Raw genomic sequence first — 27,110 nt, 5'->3', positions numbered from 1 at the left:
CCACACATGAATGTTAATTGTTGTTATTGTGCAGCTTCAGGCAAATTGTTTGGTTCGAGAATTTGCAAAACTGATGTGAACTATCTTCGTACGGGGAGGGGTAGGGCCCAGGGAGGGGGGGGGGGGTTCCTGGGTGTGGTGGCGGTAGGTGTTGTGGCCCTCTTGGGTGTCAGAGCAGCCTGGTCAGTGGCTTCTTCAGGGGTGGCCAGGGGTGGCTGTGTGCTGGGCTCCCTTTCATGGTGCAGGTTGTCGTCCGACTTAACATCAGGTAAGAGCAGGTGTTAAATTCCTGCTGCTAGCGCGCCTTCTCTCATGTTTTGGGATCTTATTGCAGATCTGGCTGGTCATTGAGAATGTTGTGAAGTGGTGTTGTCGCAGCTTTTTGCACGGGAACACCTACTCTGCATCTCATTAGCGTTAGTTGCTGGTGTCATCCATAGTGTTGTTTTTTGCAGCTACTTTCGCAGGAAAATTGGTGATATCAACTATTAGCACCAGCTTGTGAATGTTGCGATGACTTTATCACCACTTTGGCTGTGATAAAGTGCCGCTAACTCGCGATAGGTCCTTGAGAATATGCCCCTTTGATTTTTGTACTTTTTATATTTGCAAGAGCTTGGTGGTTGCATACTGCTTTTGAGCTACTCCCTCCTCCACCATCACGCAGCATGCCCTTTTTTTGTAACAATTTAATCCATAGGTAGCATTGGCAAAGCCAAAAGGCTTCACCAGTGAGAACTACTGGTTTTTATAAACGCTTTGTTTCTATACATGGCCACTATGCATACAAATGCATGTGTGTTAGCCATTGCGTAATGATTTTCTCAAAATTATTGGCACTTTGCATGCAAAATCATACTCAATGACCATCGTCAACTTTTTTTTTCTCTTTAGGATAAATCCTTTCTAGATGGCCACTGTGCTTGCTTGTGCACAAGCAGCAGCCATTTGAGGAAAAAACAAAGCTATGGCAAACCCAGTAGGATTCACAGTCAAGACCAATTGGTGCTACCAAAGCTTGCCTGATATTTAGGGCAGTTTCACTTAAGCCTTCATTTTCCTTTCCATAAAAAGCATTCAAGCCAGGTTTGAGTTCCTTCTGCCTAGAAATTGGGGATCGAAAAGATATCCAGGATTTGTGATTTATCCTCGAGGTGTCAGATGAAATGGCAAAATAATAGCAACTTTGTGTTTTTTCACAAATAGGGAGAATGTTATGTTCATGAATTTGCGTTTGTTGACATTAATAAAAGGTTTGCTGAGAGGGGAAGACTTTTCTTACCAATTTTTTTGCACACTTCAAAGTGTTGTTAAATAATTCCTACTGGGCCATTCTGCCTACTTAAAATGTATGCGAGAAGCTGGCTCTAAGAGGGAATCTGGGAGTATACATTACTGAAAATTTGAAATAGTAATGAATTCTTCAAGGGGTCATGTGTTTAGATCCCTCAACCTTTTTTGAGGAAAAATGTAGAAATAAGGGACATAGTTTCATCCTAACCTTTTTGCAAGCAAGGATGATTTATAGTATTTATATACTACAAGGGATTCTGCAACCCCTGCATGAAAGCCTGTCTCTAATGTCTTCATAATAGACAGCTTCTGATGCACCCAGCCACCTATTATAAAGAAATGACATCAGAACTCGACTGTAAAAACGTATACCTTATTACTTAAATGGTTCTTTATTATTATTTGTATTCACTCAAAAATAGGCTGAGTTAACAATACACAGCACCTATCACTCTATTTGATACCAAATTCACTACAAAAGTGCACAAATCTTGAATACCTGACCTCTTAACCTTACACCCAGGAGAAACCCCTTGATCACTTCATATACAATCAATTCGGCACCTATCAGTATTGACCATTTCCATCAATGTATGTGGTTATCAAGACAAGTAATAAAGTGAATATTGCACATGACTCACAAACTCCTTTGTGTTCAATATTGAAAAAAACGGTTTCTTTATTCAACTCTTATTTGATTGAACAATAAAACATCTTCATTTTGTTAGAATGTGGCAAACGCGTTTCGGCCACATAGAGTTCTTCAGGTCTACAAACTATATACAAATCACACATATTAAAACAATGCACGCATGAAAAACTATACAGATACAAAATCTCATGAAAACAAATATATCAATAATATTAAATACTGGTAATGGTGAAAAGTTCACAATCAACCAACGTGCAAAGTATCCGGATTCATCACTGTCGTGTGTTACAGTTTTGGATAATGAACACAAACATCAGATGTTACAACATCTTATGTGATTCTTCAACATCAACCAGTAATTCACCAAACCCCCTAGCGAAGCCACAAACTTCACTCCCTCCCAAGACCTCTGCAACAAGCTTGGCTCCTACTTCCACTTGAAAATCAAGGCCCTCTATGACGACTTCAGCAAGAAGACTCCAGAACCCACCCTTCCCTCCACTGACAATAGCAGGCCCACCATCACCGCCTGGACCCCAGTCACCACCAAAGACACCACCACAACCATGAAGAGCACTCACTCAGGAGACCCCATGGACCCCTACCCCCCCACATCTTCCACAGAGCCACCCACACCATAGCGCCCCACCTACGATGCACCATCAACACCACCTTTGAATCCGGCACTTTCCCCGATGACTGGAAATGCGCAGAAGTCAAGCCCTACCTCAAGAAACCCTCTGCAGACCTGACAGATCCGAAGAACTACCAACTCATCTCTCTCCTTCCCTTCACAGCCAAAGTCACTGAAAAGATCATCAACGCCCAGCTGACAAACTTCATAGAAGATAACTCCATCCTCGATCGCAACCACAGCACCGAGACAGCCCTCCTTGCCACCACAGATGACACCCGCACACTCCTCGACCAAGGCCACAGCGCAGCCCTAATACTACTTGACCTTTCCGCAGCCTTCAACACCGTATCCCACCACACCCTCACAGCCAGACTCCTTCCATGCTGGCAGAACCAAAAGGACCAGACTCCCGCCTTTCCTATCCAAACCCACAGAGATCAACTGTGGAGTACCTCAAGGATAATCTCTCGGTCCCACGCTCTTCAACCTCTACATGGCCCCCTTCACCGCCATCGTCAGACAGCATGGACTCAGCATTGTATCCCGACCACCAGACTCAGTTTCAAAGAAGGAATGCAAGATGTCGCAGCTTGGATGAGCAGCAGTTGCCTGGAACTCAGCTCGGAGAAGGCAGAAGTCCTAGTCCTCGGACACTCCCCCTCTGTGTGGGAGAACTCCTGATGGCCCTCTGCCCTCAGCATCCCCCCACACCCACAGACCATGCCTAGAACCTCAGCATCAAACTCGACTCCTCCCTCACCATGAGCCGACAGATCAACGCCGTCGCCTCCACCTGCTTCAATGCCCTCCGCATCCTCCGCAAGACCTCCCCCCGAAGCCAGAAAGCCTGTCACCCACACACTCAAAACAAGCAGACTAGACTACGGAAACGCCCTCTACACTGGAATCAAGAAATAATGCTACGCAAACTCCAGAACACCATTGTCAGACTCGTCCTTGGCATCCCACGACATGAGCACATCAATCGTGAGATCTCCACTGGCTCCCCGTCGAGAAGAGAGTAACCTTCAAGCTACTCACCCACGCCTACAAATCCCTCCACAACATTGGACCCAAAAACCTCAACGAACGAGTCTTCTTCCTCGTACCCAAAAGGAACCTCTGCTCGGCTGACCACTCCCTGGCAGAAACCCCATGCATCTGCAGAACCAGAGCGGGTGGAAGAGCCTCTCCTACATCGCGACCCAAGCCTGGAACGAGCTCCCAGTCAACATCAGATGCTCCTCTACTCTGCACACCTGCAGGAAGCGCCTCAAGACCTGGCTCTTCGGCTGAACTGGAGCCACACACCCCCATGCCTTGACACCCTCACAGGTGAGTAGCGTGCTTTAAACCCCCTGTGATTGATTGATTAACTGTGTAAGAACCCACTCTTAGCACCTTGGAATCCAAAATTACAGCAGTTAGAACATAATCATGAAGCCTAGAGCACAATTAAATAACACTACTACCCTCTTCAGCCGCATCCCATGCAGGTAAGAACGGTGGGGCGGTTGGGCCGGGTTGGTGGGGCGATGCAACGGATGACCATGGTGGGAAATTAAATTAATTTTCCCTTGCCATCGTCTGCCAAAATGCCCCACCTCTTTTACCTGCCTGGGTGGCAGCTGATGAGGGACCCTAGAAAATGGGAGAGAATCTCCACCTGACATGACGACCTGTGTGACCACAAAATGATGGCGTGTTTTGTGTACCTTCTTTCGTATCCCTATCTTATTTCCCTTAGTGCTGAGAACACTTTGGGGTATGTTAAGCATTGTAAATAAGAATGGAGCCTGGTGGGTTCTACATCCTGCCTGCTGCAACATTCAAATCTATATGTTAGTAGTAGCTTGAGCATGTGAAATGTAATCTATGATTGTTGTGTGTATTTGCTTCACCCACACATTTGAAAAGAATGCTCAGCCCCAGGGGATACTATTGTGCTCTGACTGAGTTGCAGTTTCAGAGTACTGTAGTGTTACCTAGCAAGGAAACTTGCCTTCGCCATGTAAAAATATTTATCTTTATACATTATTTAAGTCGCCCCTAGAATGTGCCTTGGAAGCCCTCAGGCTCGGTGCTTAATAAAGAAAAAGTGTCATGCTAGATATAGGAAAAGTATGCCATCAAAGTGCCAACAGCTGTATTTACGCCAAGCAGGCCTAGCTATGAATAATTGCTTTGTCATATCTAAGTGTAGGCAACAATTTGAGAACTTATTTCAATTACCTTCTAAAAATCACTTCTGTGGTGAAAGTAGATTTTTAATAACTTTAGTGTAAAATGACTGCCTGAAACTGTACTTTATCTCCCCTGAGAGAAAACTGGTTTGGAACTGTTTATATCCCAGCCCTGTTCACAAGACACATCCTTATATGTCTTGGTAATGATCCTCCACTTAGAAGACAATTTCTTGTCCTCTGGCAGCTGGAAGGAGTTGGTGTTATCAACAAGTGGTCCTATAGCAAGTATTAGCCATCTAGGACTGGACAGGCTGAAGAGGCAGATCAAATGGCAGCTTTCACAACTCTTATTTTGACAGGGAAATGTCAAAAGAGGCTGTTGGGAACTGTTACCATTGATTTCCAGAACCACCATGAATCTCTATTTGCAGCCAGAGGTAAAACAGGTTTGAGCACTGACAGAGGTGAGGGCATCTCATTAGCATAGGTGAGTGGCTAGGGAAAGGTCCCTTGTTCCTGTAGGTTCTTGATAGCTGGAGGCATCTTGGTTCAAGAACTCTGGGAAGGTGTGCAGTAAGCTGTGAAAGGAACTGCTGAATGGTGGTAATTCTATGAGAGAGTAGTAAGGATTGGGTGTAAGGAATTCACCAATCACTGGCTAGTGCACATGCTAAGATTGGTAACTCACCACCACTCAGAACATTCCTGGACCTAGAAAGGAAACATCTGGAAGAAAGAGAATTCTGCCTGAAATTTGGAAGAAAGAAGACTTAAGGAAGCCTGCTGGAAGCCAGGCCCTGAACCTACTCTCTATGGGTGAAGTGGGATGGCCCCCTTTTGCCAACAACAGGGGTATTAAAAGCATACGGACCCCTCACTTCTTGAAAGCCCAGCTGACCTCTGAGGACTGGACACTGGAGGAGAGAGAGAGAATGGATGTTTAAGAGCCTACTCTAAGATCCTGAGAGCTGCAGGAGTTACCAGAGTGAGTGTTTATAGGAGTTGACAAAAGTGAGAAATAACACCCCCTGTACACTTTGAAGAACAGTCCGCCAGTCTGCCAGGTTGAAGAGGTCATGTTCTCTACCACTCTGCTAGAGGGTCATCTACCCTATTAAGGAATCCTCCTAGATTAGCAGGTTAAACTGTGCTTTGAATGGAGCAGACATGGTTGTGGCTCCCTTCACTGCACTGTAGGTGTGCAATGTTGTCAGAAAACATGGGCACTTGTGCTGAAAATACCAAGCACCTTCCATGTAATGCCCCTAGATGTGAAGTGGCACAAAGCAGCGCAAAGCACTATTTGCACTTAAGAAGGGGTTTTCTAATGCAAGAAAAATGTTAGCCCTGGAAAATAAATACCCTTTTAAGACATTGCACTGTTTTGTACTACTTTGCTCAATTTGCCTCACTGTAAAGTTTTGATAAATCCACCCCTTGGTGTCTTAATCATCAACATGTTTCAGCCTATATAAATGCCTAATTAACCCCTTGAGTGCCCATGACGAGATGGTCTCGTCATGGGCCGCGGTTGCGCTGTGCCCATGACGAGACTATCTCGTCATGAGCCCCGCCCGCTAATGAAACGCCCGGCACAGGGCGTGGAAAGGGCGGGGCACTCAAGGGGTTAAAGGGTCAAAGACATTCTACAGCAAATAGGGCCATTTTGGGTGCTGGCTACCTTTTGAACATAATAGGACAATGCAGTGGTAAGAGTACATCAGTTCCTTTGTATTTCCGATGAGTGTAAGTTGAGCTAGCACAGTTGTTTCCTGGAGTTCCCACTTCCTGTGATTATTCGGTTGCTTTGCAGACATTCCTGTCGGTAAGTAGGTACATTTTCATTACAAGCAGGTATTATATTTACCATACACAGGATTCTTTTAATTTCTTTGCACTAGTGTTAGATGAAGAAGGGATGCCATCCTAAGAAAAAGCTAACATGTCCAATTCAGGCATTGCCTTTACATCTTGCAGAAAATCCATTTTAACCTGACCTGCACAAGTTCTCAGAACCTCAAGCTAGGGGTCATGTATCTCAGTTCAGAGATGAGTATCTGATATTGGATTCCTGGGAAGATGTCTCAAAATAATTAAAATGAATGTAAGTATTTTTGAATAAAATGCATTGCTACACATTGAATAAGGCCATTAAATATTAAATATGTACTATTTTCATATCTTTTTAACATCAATTTATATTTATTTATATTTTGATGTATTTTAAATAATTGTATTTAATTTAGCAATAATTCCTATGGTTTTTTTTTTGTTTATGTCCCTACCTCCATTACTTTCTATGAGGCGGTTTTCCAGTACCTGTTGTTGTTTTCCATGTGTACTGCTGGACTTATCACTACCTTTTTTTGTAGTAACTTTCACTCAGCATCTGTGAATAAAGTAAACTAGTAAAGTTACTCAAAAGTGTAACCTACCTTTGTGAATCAAGCCTAATCTGGGTAGGTTAAAACATAGGGGCTCATTAGGATGGCGAGCGGACCTGAGTCCGCCCACCATCCCTGCGGAGTTTGGGCCGGCCACCAGACAAGCGGCGGTCCCGCACCATGAATGAGGATGCGACCACCACCATGGTGGTCGCATTCTGAAATTTAACATTGCAGTGGATGCTGCTGACAGCTGCACCCACCGCGATGTTAAAATCGCATGTCTAGCATTTCACTGCACCACAGGGCAGGCACCACACAGTGCCTGCCACTTGGTGCAATTAAATGTAGGGGGTACCACAGATATCCCCCAAATGCACCCCACCTCCCCCAGACACAAGTGGGACCCGCAACAGGCCCCTAGACCCAATCTCCGCCAGCCTTTCCATGGCCGCATTGCCACCATGGAAAGGCTTTTAATTTCCCATATCCTAATATGGCAGATGGTGCCTGCTAGGCACTGCCACCATATTAGTGGCCCTGCTCCACCCGCCAGGCAATCGTTACGATTGCCACCGGCGGAAAAGTGGTGAACGGACATTGCGTCCGCCGCGATACCCATCGCCATCCTAATATGGCGGTGGGTAAATCTTATTGTGATGGCGGAACGATCGCCACCTCCGGTCCGGCGGTGGCGATCGTTCCGCCATCGTAATGAGCCCCATAGTTTTAAGAGAAGCTCTGTTCAACTCCTGGTAGCAATGGCACAAGAAAAAAACTCCCCAGAGAAATTTCTGTTACATTTAAGCAGGGTCAAACAATGTTAAAGTCACAAAAACACAATAAAAGTGCTAACCCAAGTTTTATAAGATAAAAGGCACCATACATTCAGAAATGGATGGGGGGAGCGGAGATCTACATTTCTAAAGTTTTGAGCCAAAAAGTAACAAAATACCACAAAACACCAATGGAAAAAACGTTCGCAGTTGGTGACCATTAGATGCAATTTCAGTTTGAGTGCATTGGGTAGGATCTTGGGTAGGCCAAACCACTCACATTGGGAAACGTTTTAACCTTATGACTCAGTTTAATTTGAGGGGATGGTTCATAAAGATGCTAATTTGTCCACAGCACAGCCATGTGATTGTTTTTATCTGATTGCATGTTCCAAAGAGCATTCATTTTTAAGCAGAATTTTGCTGAGTTGCTTAGTGTTACAGACAGCATAGCTTAGAAATAAAGAGAGGTAATCACTTATCACTGTTTTTAAGCTGCACTTTTTGTAGTACATACACTAACTCACACATAATCTGAATTAAAGGAATGCTCTTAGTGCAATCATATAGAAACAAGTGCCCTGCTGTAGTCTGCCTGAGTTCATATGTTGATGATGCTGCACCAGAAGTTCCAAGTCCTCTAACAGGGTAAGACAAGAACCGATCTATCAAGACAGAGAGGCAACAAATATATTAGATCCATTTCCAAAAATTCTTTTAAGCAATCAATCAGCAACGAAAATTTAGGAGTCTGTTCCAGCCAAAATCATTTGAATAAATTCTGTATTCATCATTTCTTCAGATACGAGCAGCCAACACGTTTCGCTAACACTCAAGCTTCATTAGTGCTCACAGTAGATATCACTATCTGTATCATGGCAAACAGTATCCTCAGAAACTTGATTTGAAAACTGGACATTCATGTTTAAGTAATGGATGAGTGGATTAGTTGCCATACATGGAGCTGTACATCAGTAGCTGTGTTTGAAGATGAGCATGAGGATATGTCCGATAATTTCTGATGTTAGGTTGTTGGCCGCAAACCTATGGAGGTGGGCAACAATTTGATATACATAAGGGAACTGACTAGTAGTGCAGTACATTGTCCTTAATTGCTTAGGTTGTATATAGACAAGGACCTGGTGAGGGTCCATAAAAATTGGATACATCATTCTTGAGCTCTTGCTGACTACTTTAGCTTTGTCACTGAAAGCTACGGGCAGAACAAAGCAGAAAACCTTAGCCTTTGAGGTCAATTGACCACTAGAGTATATTCCCCATCCCGCCTGTTGGACCTGACCCTTTTTACAGGATCTTCCCCTGATCTTTTGACTTCTGTTGCTGATTTGTTTTCATTGGTTGATGGACTCTGTGCTAACCAGTGCTAAAGTGCTTGTGTTCTTTCCCTAAAACATGGAAAATTTGGAGTACACCTGATTGGCACATATAATTTGCTTGTAATTGCCTAATAAAGTGATACCAAATGCAGCACTGATTGTGTCCCGCTACCAAAGCAGCCTTTTAATATGCATCTCAGGTCTGCCACTGCAGCTTGTAGGGCAGTTTTAAACTGCCATTTTGACTCGGCAAAATAAAAGAAATTCCAAGCCAAGTCTTCCTTCTCAATGTATATAACTCTCCCCTAGAGTATGACCAGAGGCTCAGAGGACAGGGAGCTTTGTATTTAAAAGGTAGGACATGTGGGTTTAAGTTTCACATGTGTTAGCAGTGAAAAGCTCCTTAAGTTGTCTTTCACTACTGTAAAGCTTATCTCTCCAATTGACTAACACTGGGTTACCTTACTACATTTAATAACTGATAAATTCAAATAGGGAGCAGTTAGAACTATGGTGTTTACACTCAAAAGATTTGCAATTCAAAATCCTCTTTAAAGGTAAAGTTGGATTTTTAGTCACAATTCTGAAAATGCCACTCTTAGAAAGCTGACATTTTCTTGTCCTAAACATTTTTGCCTTCTGCCAGTGTCCTGGCTCACATGACTGTGAATGGCTCTGCTGCTGGGGTTTGTGTATTCCAACCAGACAGTGACACAAAAGGGAACTAGGTGTCGACAGGAGGGGCCACCCTGCCAGGATGGCTGATAGTGGAGCTGTTCCCTACCCCATTTATACTTCAAAGGGCTTGCCTCCAGCAAACACAAAGGAACCTGACACTATTCTTTTGTCACCCCATACTTCTTAGAGCCTTTGACAGGGTAAGGGAAGAGTTTTCCAGAATAAGATGTGGGGGTAGTATAGAGAATTTCCCTGCTTCAAAGCCTGGCACCAGGTATAGATATTGCCCCACCAGAACCATTCTTCAGTACACTCCTGGACCTTTTGACATTACTGAAGAAAGACTGCCTTGTCAACTAGAAGACTGCCACCAGAGGACTGTCCTGCCCCTTGAGGACTGACTTGCTCTTTGAGAAGGAAGACTGGACCTTCTACCTTCATCCTGTGCTATCCTGAGTGACTCCAATGGTCAGTTGGGTGCCCTCCTGTTCTGAGCTACAGGGACACAACAAGCTCCAGAGGCCTCCCTGAAGCTTCCCAACTGACCTGCTGCTCTAGACCATCCTGGCCCTTCAAGTTGACCTGCCTGAGCAATGCTGGCCGTTGAAGGAGTGAGTTCCTAGTCCCCAAGAAGTACCTCCCCATGTCCCAGACCCTTGGTTGGCATCAGTTGAGCTCCTCCTGAGAAGAATGTTAAACCTTGAAGTATTGTGCTCTTCGGGAATGTGCCCATTCCCACAAACATGAAGCTTCAGTGAACTTGACTGTTTGAGCTACAGCAACTGCCAGTGGCAACGTGAGATCTGCAATTCTTATAACAGCGATGTCGGCTCGATTTGACTGCAAAGGAAAGCTCCAGCAATGACTGTCAGTGATGCCTAAGCGGCTCTTTGTGCTATAGCAATAACAGCTTGTGCTGTCTGACCTGCTTTTCGCGCTACACCGATTATCTGCGATGGTCCCCATGATCCGTGCAGCCACCTCCACCGCAAATGGAATTCTTCACCCCAGATTTTCAGAAGGCAACTTTTTCAGTGGACCTAACTTGGGCCCTGTATCTGGGCTATGCTCCATCTTGGTTACCTGAAATTCTAACTTTCCCCGGTCTAGAACGACCAGCTGACTGGGAGTGGTGCATTGTGATTTAAGGTGCCCTATCTACCTAACGTTTTCACACTTCTTATCTCCAGTTCTACCAATTGCATTTTTGTCTTTTTGGTATCATTTTATTTATTACAATTTACACTATTTATCTAAAATTGTTTGAGATTTTTCTTGTATTGCAGTTTCACTTCATTTCTGTTTGTATGCTGCATAATTACTTCACACTGTGCCCCTAAAGTTAAGCCTAACTGCTTTTGTGACAGGCTATCAGAGGGTCAAACACAGGTTAATTTAGTGTTTTTTGTGGTTCCTTCTGACAAGGACTATGGTTGTTGCCTGAGTGGGGCTTCCAACCCACTAAACTAATAATCTAATTCCATACAACACCCCAGTCTAAGGTTTTAACTTTAGATACTGTCACTTTTTCGAATCTCAATATCGACCAGCTGGTCAAAGCTGGTAGTTCTAGCTTAGCAGGGCTCCATGTGGCCAATGTTTTTCAGATTCCTGCTAAAGCATTTTCCTTACTGAAAAAAGCTCAGATGGGATGAACCTGGATATTTGTTGCTCACTGAAGGAGCGGCCTCCCTGGGGAAGCCTTTTCACTTTGATCTAGTTCTCTGAGGTGAAAAACTTGACTAAGGGATTTTTTTGAGTTTGGTAGAGTAGGAGCTCTGCCATAAATCAATTGCTGAAACACTCCAACAAACTCACTGTTCCCACACTCTACAATTGAAGGAAACCCTAGGGTTTACACCTGCAAAGTATATGCTATCCCCACCAGTGTTAACAGTGGATCTGGCAACCTGTTTGTCAAAGGGATACCAAGTCACAGAAACCACCATCCCACCCTATTAAGGGCAGGGGCGATGTTACTCATTTCCCCTGCAAATGAGGGGTAAGAAAAATATAGAATTGCTACCATGATCTAGATAAAAAGTCCCAGCATGTTGGTGCCATTTTCTCTAAATTAAAATGTTTTCAAATAAGAGCTTGGTGCCTGCTTGGCAAACCTGCAGTGCTGTGAAGTGAGATGCTGAAGTGGCAGCTCTTTTAACAGCAGTGAGGCCTCTTAAAGATAGGCTGGGATCTAGAAAAAGGGTGGACAGTCCTTGGCCAGCAAAGGAGAGGGCATTGCCTCCACCACCTTGACAAACATGCAGACTGTATGCCCGGATCTAAATGATCATCCTCACTTGTCTGTAATCATTTCTCTTATCAGTTCCCCTTCCTTGTTCCAGACAATGGAATCCAGATATCGCTCCTGACTAATGGCCGTCAGCTGTATCAGGCACTCTACCTGCGGGAAAATTCAGTGAGTATCATTATTATTATGTTTTCTGTTACCCTTTCAAATTGGTGAAAGTCACTATAAGGCAGATTCCGTCCACCACCTAAAGTGGCTCTAAGCATTTCTCTGGGCCCCTTCTTTATATCCTTGCTCGGCAGTCCTGAAGTAACTATCTGCATACAGCGCCTGCCAGCTTGGCAAACCATCCATCAGGCTACTCACAGTCCTGATGAGACTCTCGTATGTCATATAGGGTTGAAACACCGTTGACACCTGTTGGACTTGGCCCTTTTGGCAGGTTCACCCCTAAACTTTTTGCCTTTCCTGTGACCTGGTATTGGTGGTCCAGTGTAAAGGTCGTGCGCTCTCTGAGTGCATGTGGTGAGATTGGCCTGCCCTCCCATAGGAATGCATGGGGGATATGTGTGCCCATGGTAATTCCTGATGTGAGAGGAGTGCAGGGTCGAGTTTGGTATGTGTGAACTCGTGAGAATAAATGCTGCGCAATGGTGTGCACAGATTTATTGTGACTGGTGGAGAAGTGCCACTTCTAGAAGTTGGCATTTCTGTGTACTGTGTGTCTGCCTGCCTGATGTGGAGTGCATGTCTGGCTTGTGATTGACAGGTGCTGGATGGTGTGGGGAATTCCAGGAGCCAGGGTGAGTCAGCCCAGTGGTGAATAGAGAGATCTGCATGCAGATGGGAGGGAGGAGTTGCACCTGGGACCTGAATAGGATTGTGTCTTCCCTCCACAATGCTGGCTCCGCCCCCTGTGGTGTGTCTGAGCATCTAGCCCCACCTGACAAAGGAGAGAGGAGCTGAGCCAAACAAAGTGCTCCAAAGCTCTCCCAAACCAGTTCTGACTGGTATCCCCCAAGCCCTGTGCTGTGACACAGAGGGATTTCTTAATATAAATATAGGGGCTGTGACCCCATGAAAGTTGTTCAGTTCCTGTTCTGTTCCTGACGGAGGGGGACTTGCGGTTGGTGGAGCCTAGGAGGGACCGCCATGGGGGCTGCCTCCCTGCTGGAGGGCCCTGTGTGCTGGCCCCTGGGCCCTGCATTGTCCCACTGATGCCTAAAGGACTTTCTTGTTGGGACCTTCTCTGTCTTGGATTCCTCAATTCCTTTGTGCACCTAGCGCCCTGTAAGGGCTTTTGATTTTAATTCTTCCAGGAAGGAAGCGAGTGTGGACTTTGCAGCACTGCGCTGCCTGGAGAGAGAGGGAGGGAATCCCCAGCGCAGGGATTACCCCGTGACATCTGAGGAGCGGGTGCCCACCCCGCGTTTCCCGTGGTACTCGCGGGTGCCCACCCCGCTTTTGTTAGTTACCGGTGAGCAGGAGCCCACCCCGCATTGTGTCAAAGCTCAGCAGGAGTCTACCCCGCTTTATGCGTAGTTAGGAATGCAGGTGCCCACCCTGCTGCATATTTTTATTACTTTTACCTGCGGGTGCCCACCCCGTGTTTCACCGCCGTGGCCCTCGCCGCAATACCGGAAGTCAGGCGAGGTTACCTGGCAGTGGGCGGGACATGCACAGGAAGTCCCACTCGCCACAACGAAAGCCGTCCTGAGCCTCGCGGCTCCAGAGAAAAGTCCCGGGTCCCAGGAGGGGGCCCGGGTGAAGTTAGGGAAAGAGAAGCGGCCAGATTCCCAGCGGGGCTCTCATCAATGGAGAGAGCCCTGCATGTTGCTGCCCGGATGAAGAGGAGCTGGCGAGAAAAGGAGAGGAGTCCCCACCAGGAGAGCCGATGAGTGGAGCTTGCTGGGGTGAGCAAAGTCGAGGCACCACGCCGGTACCTCTTTCCCGAGCAGCCCCGCTTGACAGAGGGCTGCTCCAACATGGGGCACAGTTGTTTCCTGAGCCTGCGTGGCTCCAACATGGGGCCCAGTTGTTTCCCGAGCCTGCGTGGCTCCAACGGGGACATGATGGGTTTCGAGCCCCATGCCGTTCCAACGACGGGGAAACATTTGTTCTTAAAAAGGCCCAGAGGGGTCCGCGCCCCTGCTAGTGTGGCCAGTTCCTACAGCTGCCCCATTTGGCTAGAGGGCAGCTGCAACCTTTGAGGGGCCAAGTTTGTTTAAAGAGGCCCAGTGGGGCCCCGTGGGCACAGTTGTGCCAGTGCCCCTTTACTCTGTCCTCAGCTGCACCATACCAGCGCGGGCAGCTGCAACGTTCGGCGCATTTGTTCTAAGGACACATTGAGAGCCCAAGCCTCATTTAATATTTACAGCTGCCCAGCAAGTAGTGGACAGCTGCACCATTTAGGCTATTATTTCTTCAAGGCGCATGTTGAGTTAGGAGTGAGATGCACTCATTTGCCCCTGACACTCACAGCTACGCAGCACTTAGTGCCAGCTGCAGCGTTTAGGTCTGCGCAAAGTGCGCACCCTTAACTTTCGCTGCTTAGGCAGCGCGCCCTGACTCTTGGGTCACAGGGCATTTGAGCCCCCTTATTGAGAAGGCCAGTTGGCCAGGGGGACTGGGAGGTTTGTAGGGTGCCAGGCCCTAATGTGATTATGTGGTGCTAGGAAATGTGATTCATGTAGTATGATTTACGCACCCTGTGTTATACCTCTAAATGTGGTTATGAGGTTGTTTTGCATATTATGGTCTATTCTAGTGAGATTATGTTCCACCCTGTGCTGTATGCCCCTAATGTGAGTTATACTTAGGAGGTTAGGGTCTAATGCGTTTAGACTTGTGAGATAATGTGTTTATGCTGGTGAGGTTGGCGAAGAGTGTATTCGAGCCTAATGTGATACTGTGCATAATGTGGTTTATGGTACAGGCTGATGCTAAGTACAGTGGTTACCAGTAGTTATTGGTTGTGTTCTATGTTTATGATAAGTTCTACATTTACTAAGTTCACTTTGTGATGGTTCTGACAGTGGTCCAGTTGGCCCTGTTAGGTGTAAATAATCCCTTATAACTATGTTAAAGTGCCAGGTGGCACCATGTATATTATGTGTTTACTATTCTAATGTTTTATGAGAATACAAAGGCTATTTTTGATATAACCGTGTGTGGAGTTCCTTTTGTAGTGTGCCTGGGATGTTGTTGCTGTGCACGTGGGCAAATGCTTTACACATGACCTCCGGGAAAAGCCTGACTGCTCGTGCCAAGCTAGCAAGGGGGTGAGCAGGGGTTATCTTTGGTGTGTAACTCCCTCGCCCTGACTAGAGTGGTGGTCTCTGCCTGTCTTTGACGCAAGCCTTAGCCAACCAGAGATCCTATTTCTAACAACACCATTTCAAACAGCCCATTTGTTCTTAGCTGTACATTGTGGATATTACCCAGCGCTGGTTTGTGAATCCCAAAAAGTTGGCTGTCTTTTTTAAAATACCAATGTACCTTTTATGCTCGCTTATTTTGTCACCACTCTTCTTTTTTTTGTTATGTTTTTTTCACTAGGGGTTTCTTGAAAAACTGTTTCACCGCTCACCCAACTGCATAATATTTTATACATTTCTATATTTCATATATATATCAACTTCAATTCAGATTAAAATTGGATGTTACAATGACATACTGGTTGGTACTCATATGCTGTAACTAAGATTGATTCATGACAGATATCGTCTGTTTCACCAGAAATGATTTGAGTTAGATTGATTCTTGACAGGAATTCCTGTATCACTATATGGTGTTTGTGGCATGAGTTCCATGTGAACACTTGCTCCAAGTTTATATTTTAAATAAGGCCATTATTCCCAACCAGTTCTTGGTGCTAAAATACACCTTCCAAGTCACTGCAAGAGCCCTCAGAACTGTGGGCAAGTTTCTAGACACCAAATCTCTCTTAGTCAGGACTGCTTCAGGGTCCAGTTCTCAGTGGTCAGCTGTGTTTTTGTGGAGCCAATAGTCCATCTACTTTGTATTAAATAACAGGAGGCCTACCATTGACCCTTGTAGATCATTTCTAGTCCCTGGGTGGCACAAGGAGTTAGACTTTCTTTTGTTTTCTTTCATTCAGCAGTCAGGCAGAAACTTCTTTATTCCGGAGGTTCTACTCCCATGTCCCGGAAAGGTTAGCGGATGTAGTGGTGAGTTGTCAATTTTATTCTGTACACTAGCCAGATAACCTTAGCCTCCTTCCAGCGACAGGAGTGTCGTCCTTTCTCCTAATCACTCTCCTATAGGGATAAGGTATGCTCACACGCTGTCAGAGATAGAACTGATTTTCCATCCTGCAAGGGACACACAAAAAAGTCTACAGTGGCTCTGGGAATCAATGGTTGCTGTTCCTGAAAGCCCCATCTGGGATCTTCATTTGAAAAGAAAAACTTTGAAAGCAGATCCTTACATTGCCATCTGTTCCTGTCCTTCTCCCAGATGACTAAAACCTGATCCTGCCTCCTTCCTGATGAAATGGTCCAAACAATTATCTTCAAGGGGGAGGGCTTTCTCCCAGAGGAGAGCTGTTATCACATAACAAGAGGTGTGAATTCAGTCTCTGAAGCAGGGATGTGAGGCAAATTCGTTATAAACAAGTGCAGCATAAATACTAGGGCTGGGTGGAGCTCGCGGAGTTTCACTCTGTGGAATTCTGCTGAGTTACCGAAAAACGTCATGAGATTCCGTGGAGCTCCAGTGGAGGGCCGAGTTCCGAGTCCAAAGCTTATTGCATTCATTTCAGCGTATCCCGGCCTAGGCAGTATTACTTATAGGGATTGTGGCATATTAAAGCTATTGCTCCTCCTTCCTTCCCAACACACGCAGGCTGCAGTAGGGATGAGCTCATCCCGGTGCGCTCAGTTATAAATACAAGCCCCATGTGTTCTCGTAAATAACTGTTCTCGCCGAGCTGCATAAGGAGCATGAATCTTCTTGTGCCGACAGCAAGAGATGAGGAATAGAAGAGTACCCTAGAGGTCTAGCCCGTGAAGATGAGATGCAGGTTTTACATGAAGTGATTACAGATGCTAGGAAGTGAATAGACAGAGCACACACGCCTAAAATGACCTGCTAAATATTGTGTGATGAATAAGAAAAATACTGCAAAGCGTGGAGGCATCTTATTGCCCACAGTGTACACACCAGCTCTCTGAAGCAGCCTTTCTCTTAAATCGGGCATTCTGTGCATGTGCCCAAACATATATGAACCAGCTAATAATAGAGAAGTACAATATACACATTACAGAACTAAAAAGTTACTCTGTCAACCGCACAAACAACAACAATCGAAAAAGGCATGACTCAGAACCTTTGAGTACCAAACGTACACAGACTAAGTAAGCAGTGTGTTTGTGCAAAACTGTATCAATGCAGGACAGCCAAGTAGGCCAAGGGGTGAGAATAAATATTTTGATTCAAGTAAATATTATTCTATTGGGTCATCGATGTTGTTTTGTGTCCTCTGAAAACAATGTAAGTGGACTTTTATTGTATATATGGATACTAAGCGTCATTTGATATCTAAAGATGTTGCAGGGATTACATTTTCCATCTGATCACTCCCACAAAATACTAGCTTAGTGGTATAGTCTGAAGAAAAAACGTAATTTCTGAAACTCTGCATTTGTCTAAGCATGAAATTAACGGGCCGAAGTAGATAGTATTGGCGGCTGCTACCTGGAAGCAGCAGTGGGGCGATGTGGGGGAAGGGCAGGGGGAGACGGGTTAAAAAGAACATCACTTACCTCCTGGTTGGGCGACTGGCAGGCTAAGGCTCTCTTCTAAGTCCTCTTCCTGGCTTCTTGGGGGAGATAGGAAGCAGGAAGCACCAGGGCTCACAGGCTCCTTACACCAATCGCAACGCTGCAATGTAACGTTGTGATTGATCTGAGTGCCGTGACATGGCACTCAGTCAGCGGCTGGAGGGGTGGGCATGTTCTCCTTGCAGGTTATAATGCAGCCTGCATGGAGAACACGGTATGTGCGCAGGTGCGCATGACTGTTTTGGGCGGCCCGAGAGGGCTGGCCAAGCACTTATGCTCACATAGGGAGTACAAACCACTCCTCCCCTTGCTCTGAGAGTAACCCCGCTCCACAAAGATGCCAACCTTGAGTTATTATAATTTTATTTGTCCATTTTTTACACTGCATCAAGCAGTGGGGCGACGCTCCTCTGCCTTAGCGGAGAAGCCGCCACTGGTAGATGGAGGCTGCATGCTTCTATTTGAACATACATTTTTTATGTCTTTAATTCTTACCCATCCCACCATTAGCTGTAGCAATTATCCCTTCTTCCGGGTGCTCAAGCACTTAACTGTCTGCCCTCCCACAAGGCAGCAAGGCTTATTGAACATCGGTTTAGTCTTCCCAAAGCCCCTAGAATTACCCCATTGGGTTCTAGAATGCACTTAGTCGGGATCTCTGCAAGCCTATCATAAAAGGCAGCCCAAGTTCATGCTTACAATTAGTGTGTTCCCCTTCTCGATAAATCGCCCACCCAAGTACTATGGTTTGATATTATTTTAAAGTCCTTTAAAATGCGAGACTTATGGATATTATTTTAAAGTCCTTTAAAATGCGAGACTCAAAGAGGAGTACCATAACGAAGTAAAAATAAAAGTAACTGATCATTGTGCAATTTGATGTGTAAGAGGAAAATGACCCTCTGTTAAACTTCTGACTTTCAGAGACATCTGTGATGTAGTCACCCCAGGAATGCACAACATGTATGAGGTATTTATTGAAAAACAGTAGTCATGGAAGGACGACTTTTTTCCTGCACATGAATTGACAAGTCTCTTTGTCACCATCATCAGCGGGTGAATAAGAAGTGACTTCCTTGTGGCAATTTATATGGAAAGCCTAATCCAAGATGTGCATTCCTGGTGGCCCAAACCTTTTCCATAAATTCAAAATGCACATCTGACAGGATCAGGTGGCTTTTCCTAGTTCCTCGTTTGCAATCTATGGTAGGAGCGGGGGAAACTGCTGTCTCACTCAGCTAGTAATTTCTGCTACCTTCGGGCAGTCTGAGGTGGAAGAGTTCAAGTCTCCTGCATTTAGTTCCCGAGTCCTTTGGACGCGGTGCAGGGCGACCTCGCTATTTGTTATAGTGTATTTTCTCATGGCTGAGGTCAGATGTTAATAAAGTGAAGTGGCATCAATGTAATTTGTGACCACACTTGAAAATGTCCACTCTCCAACACAGCAACATCGGATTTGAGAGAAACCTAGGGTGCCACTGAATCAGGTATGGCTTTGATTTTTACTTTTGCTTGTTTCTTGGTTTCCCAAAAACAGGTGTGTGGATGCACAAAAAGAATGCCTTCCAAGTGTTTAAATGTTTCAACCAATTCTCGCTTTATTCCCATGCATCAGGTTTGTGATCCCTTAACTTGGAAGAATGGGGGAACAGTGGATGGTGGACAAGCAAGGCCTGCTAGCAGACACGAAGGGTGGGTGGGTAGTGCCTGTCCCAGAAAGAGGTGTGCACACCAGTAAACAAAACTCTTCTCTCCTGGTGGTTGATGTAGGTTTTTTTGCCGAACTCCGCGCTCGAGTTCCAAAACACTGTGAACTACATCAGTGGAGTGGAGTTTACCGCACACCCCTAACAAATACACTTTTATAAAAAATTACTTTCCCACTAAAACTATCAAATATCTACTGTCACCATTGAATTATATTTTTGGACTTTGTGAAAAATAACTTTGAATGGTTGCTGTAACATTTGCAATAATGTGACTTTTATTCATAAGAGGCATTTTCACGGTGAGTGTAGCTAAAACAGTAAAAACAGTCATTTTTAATTGTGTACTGTGGGGGCATAGTTATCATTAATATATAATGGTTCCTAATTTAATATTAAGTATCCAGCCCTCTAGGCATAAAATTCAAACAAACATACAGTGGTCCGCACAGAACTCATTCATATCAAAATCCTGGATATAGAACAGTAAAAATACTGCAATTGATACAATTCATATAGAGGGAAAACCAGTAGTGTTAATCCAGTGGCAGTTATAGAATTTTGGATTATTCACAGCATAAACATTTTTTCACGACAGGTATTTAAAAAGCATTAGTGCAAAGTGGCTCCCATGTCTAAAAACCACAACCAAAAATGTGAGTAGATAATAAAAATAGTCAGAGGTTTGTTGGAGCACGAGCACCTTCGTAACGATTAAATCACTGGAACTGGACCAAAGTTGCCTGTACATATGTTGGTTAATTATACTTAAATGTCGGCCCTGGGGCTGCATATGGCCCTCCTGACCTTTACATATGGCCCCCTGGGCAAGAGCAGCACTGGGCTAATCTTTACGGGACTCAGCACTAACATAAAAAATACCAGCAAGCATTTATTTAAAGGTTGATTGAAATTAAAGAAAGGAAGTAACTAGGGTGTCCTAAACCACTTAACTTTAGGAACACCATCATTTATAATAACATCTTACAGCAAAAGTATGATCAATTCTGTTAATAATTCATTAACATGCAGAACCATTTCACCTCGGTACATCAGATTATCAAAGCATTGAGAAGTCTTTTTTTTTTAAGTAATAGTTTTCAAACATGAATTGCTACACATTTCTTCTTCCCTACACCCTGATAACAATGCCAATAGTGAACGAAGAGACAAGTATGTTGTGTACCTTTTAAGGGCTGGGGTTTCTATTATACATGGACAACATATAGTTTATAAAATCAAACACTGGAGAAGGCTTTGTACAGTATTTCGAGGCCGTTGTGTGCTAATGAAGAAAACAGAGGGAATGTGAATTAAAAAAAATTAACTAGGATCACTCAGTTTGGTTAAACGAAAAAGCCAGAATAGATCCCACGTTTTTGGGTTCACATTGCGCAATTCAGACACTAGGAGGTCCATTAGGATGGCCCCGTGGGAAAACCGGCGGCCAAATTAGGATCGACCGCTCAAAAAATCTGACTGCGGTGGAACGAGGCCAAGAAAAAATGGCAGCAGCGGGCGGAGATGGCCAAAATTTGTCCTTGGTGGTCTGAATCGCGGCGGAAAAACACCAACCCACCGCAAGCATAGCGGAGACACCGCACCGGAAATTTGGATAACCCCGACGGTCCCCCAGTACGTACCATGTCTCCGACCGCCGCAGTCGCACAATGGGATGAATGGAAGAGCCAGCGGAAGAGCTGAAGCACAGCCACCGCGGCGGACGATCTGTAAAAAATATGGCGGACGAAGCCAAAACCCCACAAGAAGGCCAAAAAGTGCACAGAGAAAACTAGCCATGCCCCCCAAATAAACAAGTCAACAAACAATAGTAAACCTTGAGGATTTATTCACCTTATATTAATTACTTCAATAGTCACAATAGTGAGCTTCATTTCAAGGAACTCAGAAAAAGGAAGAAAATTACAAAATGACCACAGTTCATTTTTTGTATTATTTTATCAAAAAAGTTTTTTTAGGTTATTTGGTAAATTTCAATATTTTCATTCAATGGAGTAATGGAACACTCAATTTATCATTTCATGAATGGCGACACAACACTTCTGTCTTGCTTGAGATCACATAAGCAGTAGTAAATGACACTTTTTACCCACAAATATGCGCCATACACATTTGGCCATATATTGAAATCAATTGATTCAGACAATTGTAATTTCTACTAACATCCAGTGATAATTATTTATATAAAAGAAGTGTCGTAGCGTCGACGTTTCGGTCTCTCTATTGAAAGATCAATCATCGAGACCATCTTCAAGACAAAAGTTGCACCAAGAATCTATCATGAAAGATAATATACATACATTTAATAGTGAAAATTTCAACACATAAGACACATAAAACATCTGAGTTCAAACATTTGTATTAACTGCACACAAAAGGAAAACAGGTGTATTCCACTATAACCACCCGATGTCAAGTGTAAGTCAAAAGTACCCAACACCTAAAGAGCAACCAAAAAGATGAAGCATAGAACGTAAAGAAACCTCCTCCTGGGAATATATCACTTCAATAAATAAAGATATATAGAGTAGAAACTTACTCCATCTTTGATTCGAAACTTTTCAGTCTGATTTAACAATTTTAGAGCGTTCTTCAACGAGGGAAGCACTAAATCCGAAACCAAACAAAGCCTCAGTCAATGAAACAAAACCTCGGTCAATGAAATAGAATAAAACAAAACAAAATAAAATAAAATAACATAAACATATTAGCTCCTACTGTACCCTCAAGATAAACAATAAATCACATAGGGCACACCAATTGTTACTCACAAGAAAGCGGCAACTCTCGTCTGCACCTCTTTTTTCTGTGAAAGAATTAAAAAAGGGTCGTTCAGACTCAACTTCTGCTCATACCAAGGAGATAGGCACCACTCATTCGCCCATCACTCACTTATTTTTTCTCAGTCCAACAGCTTGACTTTTCCCTGCCACATTCGCCAACAAATCCGAGCAGCAACCACGCGCTGGATGAGAGGGTTATTTTAACAGGGAGAAAGAGTAGCGCCATGTTGACGTGCCAATCGCAAAGGAAAATGTGTCGGCCATCTTTAAATTATGAGAACATAACCTTAGCGCTCGTATTCCTCTCGTATAGTAAGATATGTATACTACATGATCTCTCTATCTTTCATCTACTAAGTTGTTTTCAACTGTTTATCTCCAAATAAAATCTCTATTGTATATACAGCGTATTAAAGATTGTACAACAGCCATAATGGAAGTTATCTAAAAGACGGACTAATGCGGATTATAGCAAGATAAACGTCCGCGCTCATCAGACTAGGTGTAGGTCTGACCTCAGGACAATCTTCCGCCATCTTTAACATACTATACACTACACTTGAGTACCAATAGTATAACAGGTTTGATCAAATGTGTATTTCTTGCCGTCTCTCTCAATTCATAGGTTATCTCAATGGGAGTGTGGTCACAGAGATCCATTCATACACAGGAGGCTCCTAGACAACATCCAGATATATCACCTTTATCTCTCGCTGTAATAGGCACCCAAATGTCCTGGCTACGTTTAATACTATCTGCACTTGTGTATTAGTACTAATAAAACCATATATAGACCAGTCAAGTCCAAAAAGGGGACCAAATAAATCCATCAAATGAAGAAATTTAGAAAATTATAAAGTCGTCTAGGCTTGCCATTCAACAAAAGAATTCAATCCCATTTCTACTGTTTTAGCTGACCAAATCCACCTATTTTCCTTTAGTGTCAGCAAACGATATACATTTTGCCTGCGTTTGGTATTTTTAACAGTCTCTAGCACAAACCATTTCATGTCTGAAGGAGTATGCTCTTTTGCCAAATAATGTTCGACCATTGGTGCAGTGACAATTTTACATCTGATACGTGATTGGTGTTGGATTATTCATTTTTTTACTTCCTGTGTTGTTTTCCCAATATAGTATAATGCACAAGGACATTCTATACAATAGATAACATTCTTAGTAAGGCAATTTGAATGCTGTTGCAGCGTCCATTCTTTCCCATTGAGCACACATGATTTTACCACTGATGTGGGGGCAGGCAGTACAGTGTCCACATGGATAGTGGCCAATTATGGGTGGCAACCCCCAGAGATTTGTTAGTGTATTGGGGACCGGTTCTTTATAAGCCTTAACAAGATAATCCCTTAAATTACTTGCCCTCTTGAATGCAAAACGAGGCACTGTCAACTGTGGTTCGGCCTTCTGGATCAAGTGCCAAATTTTTGTCACTATCTTTTTGATCGAATTGGACTCAGTTCCAAATGTCGTTATACAAGTGATTATCTCCTGTTTAGATACAGGATCGCCCTTACTCTGCAAAAGTGCCTCACGATCATAATACCAAGCTCTCTTAAGAGAGCCTTTGACCAATCTGGATGGATAGCCTCTCATAACCAATTTTGTTTGCAAGGTTTTTGCTTCTTTAAAATAATCCTCCTGTCTGGTACAATTACGTTTAATACGTAAAAACTGACCAAACGGAAGGTTATCACGTAAGTTACGTGGATGATGACTCGTATATTTCAGCAGTGTATTCCTTGCAGTAGATTTTGTAAATAGGCTCGTAGATAGTCTACCATCATCATTCCAGATTCGTAAGTCTAGAAAATTAATTGATTGTTCATCGTAATCCATAGTAAATTTTAGGTGGTCATTCTGTTGATTTAGCCAGACGTGAAAGTCTTGTAATCTAGAGACCGAACCTTCCCATATCAGAAATACATCATCTATATATCTGAGGTATGTTTTTATCCGATCTCGAAAGGGATTGTTATGATAGATCACTTGCTCCTCAAATGCAGCCACATAAAGGTTCGCTATATCTGGAGCAAAAATTGCTCCCATGACGACTCCCTTTATTTGGCCATAGAAGTCCCCATTAAAAAGAAAGTAATTCTGTTCCAGTGCAATTTTTGCACACTTGGTGATAAAGTCAGATGGTACCTGGTGGGGGCGCATTCTTTGTTCGAGTGTTTCATTGATTACAACTAAGGCCTCACCTTGGGGTATGCTTGTGTACAAGCTTTCTATATCCATTGTTACAAGGATATTACAAGGATATTATGTTGTTTGTTAAATGGTTGTCCCTCTAGTCCCACAATCACATGTGTACTGTCTCTAGTGTAAGATTTTGTTAACAATACGAATGGTTTGAAAAAATCAACATATTCTGCCAATGGTTGTAAAATCGATTGGCAACCTGCCACAATGGGTCTACCAGGGGGATTTTTGTCATCCTTATGTATTTTTGGAAGCGTATGGATATAGAAAGCTTGTACACAAGCATACCCCAAGGTGAGGCCTTAGTTGTAATCAAGGAGCAAGTGATCTATCATAACAATCACTTTCGAGATCAGATAAAAACATACCTCAGATATATAGATGATGTATTTCTGATATGGGAAGGTTCGGTCTCTAGATTACAAGACTTTCACGTCTGGCTAAATCAACAGAATGACCACCTAAAATTTACTATGGATTACGATGAACAATCAATTAATTTTCTAGACTTACGAATCTGGAATGATGATGGTAGACTATCTACGAGCCTATTTACAAAATCTACTGCAAGGAATACACTGCTGAAATATACGAGTTATCATCCACGTAACTTACGTGATAACCTTCCGTTTGGTCAGTTTTTACGTATTAAACGTAATTGTACCAGACGGGAGGATTATTTTAAAGAAGCAAAAACCTTGCAAACAAAATTGGTTATGAGAGGCTATCCATACAGATTGGTCAAACGCTCTCTTAAGAGAGCTTGGTATTATGATCGTGAGGCACTTTTGCAGAGTAAGGACGATCCTGTATCTAAATAGGAGATAATCACTTGTATAACGACATTTGGAACTGTGTCCAATTCGATCAAAAAGATAGTGACAAAAAATTGGCACTTGATCTAGAAGGCCGAACCACAGTTGACAGTGCCTCGTTTTGCATTCAAGAGGGCAAGAAATTTAAGGGATTATCTTGTTAAGGCATATAAAGAACCGTCCCCAATACACCAACAAATCTCTGGGGGTTGCCACCCATAATTGGCCACTATCCATGTGGACACTGTACTGCCTGCCCCACCACATCAGTGGTAAAATCATGTGTGCTCAATGGGAAAGAATGGACGCTGCGACAGCATTCAAATTGCCTTACTAAGAATGTTATCTATTGTATAGAATGTCCTTGTGCATTATACTATATTGGGAAAACAACACAGGAAGTAAAAAAACGAATAATCCAACACCAATCACGTATCAGATGTAAAATTGTCACTGCACCAATGGTCGAACATTATTTGGCAAAAGAGCATACTCCTTCAGACATGAAATGGTTTGTGCTAGAGACTGTTAAAAATACCAAACGCAGGCAAAATGTAGATCGTTTGCTGACACTAAAGGAAAACAGGTGGATTTGGTCAGCTAAAACAGTAGAAATGGGATTAAATTCTTTTGTTGAATGGCAAGCCTTGACGACTTTATATTTTTCTAAATTTTTTCATTTGATGGATTTATTTGGTCCCCTTTTTGGACTTGACTGGTCTATATATGGTCTTATTAGTACTAATACACAAGTGGAGATAGTATTAAACGTAGCCAGGACATTTGAGTGCCTATTAGCGAGAGATAAAGGTGATATATCTGGATGTTGTCTAGGAGCCTCCTGTGTATGAGTGGATCTCTGTGACCACTCTTCCATTGAGATAACCTATGAATTGAGAGAGACGGCAAGAAATACACATTTGATCATACCTGTTATACTATTGGTACTAAAGTGTAGTGTATAGTATGTTAAAGATGGCGGAAGATTGTCCTGAGGTCAGACCTACACCTAGTCTTATGAGCACGGACGTTTATCTTTCTATAATCCGCATTAGTCCGTCTTTTAGATAACTTCCATTATGGCTGTTGTACAGATCATGTAGTATACATATCTTACTATACAAGAGGAATACGAGCGCTAAGGTTATGTTCTCATAATTTAAAGATGGCCGACACGTTTTCCTTCGCGATTGGGACGTCAACATGGCGCTACTCTTTCTCCCTGTTAAAATAACCCTCTCATCCAGCGCGTGGTTGCTGCTCGGATTTGTTGGCGAATGTGGCAGGGGAAAGTCAAGTTGTTGGACTGAGAAAAAATAAGTGAGTGATGGGCGAATGAGTGGTGCCTATCTCCTTGGTATGAGCAGAAGTTGAGTCTGAACGACCCTTTTTTAATTCTTTCACAGAAAAAAGAGGCGCAGACGAGAGTTGCCGCTTTCTTGTGAGTAACAGTTGGTGTGCCCTATGTGATTGATTGTTTATCTTGAGGGTACAGTAGGAGCTAATATGTTTATGTTATTTTATTTTATTTTGTTTTGTTTTATTCTATTTCATTGACCGAGGTTTT

Source organism: Triturus cristatus, chromosome 4_1 (genome assembly GCF_964204655.1).
Source record: "Triturus cristatus chromosome 4_1, aTriCri1.1, whole genome shotgun sequence".
Lineage (NCBI taxonomy): Eukaryota > Metazoa > Chordata > Amphibia > Caudata > Salamandridae > Triturus > Triturus cristatus.
Note: the sequence above shows the minus strand (reverse complement) of the source record.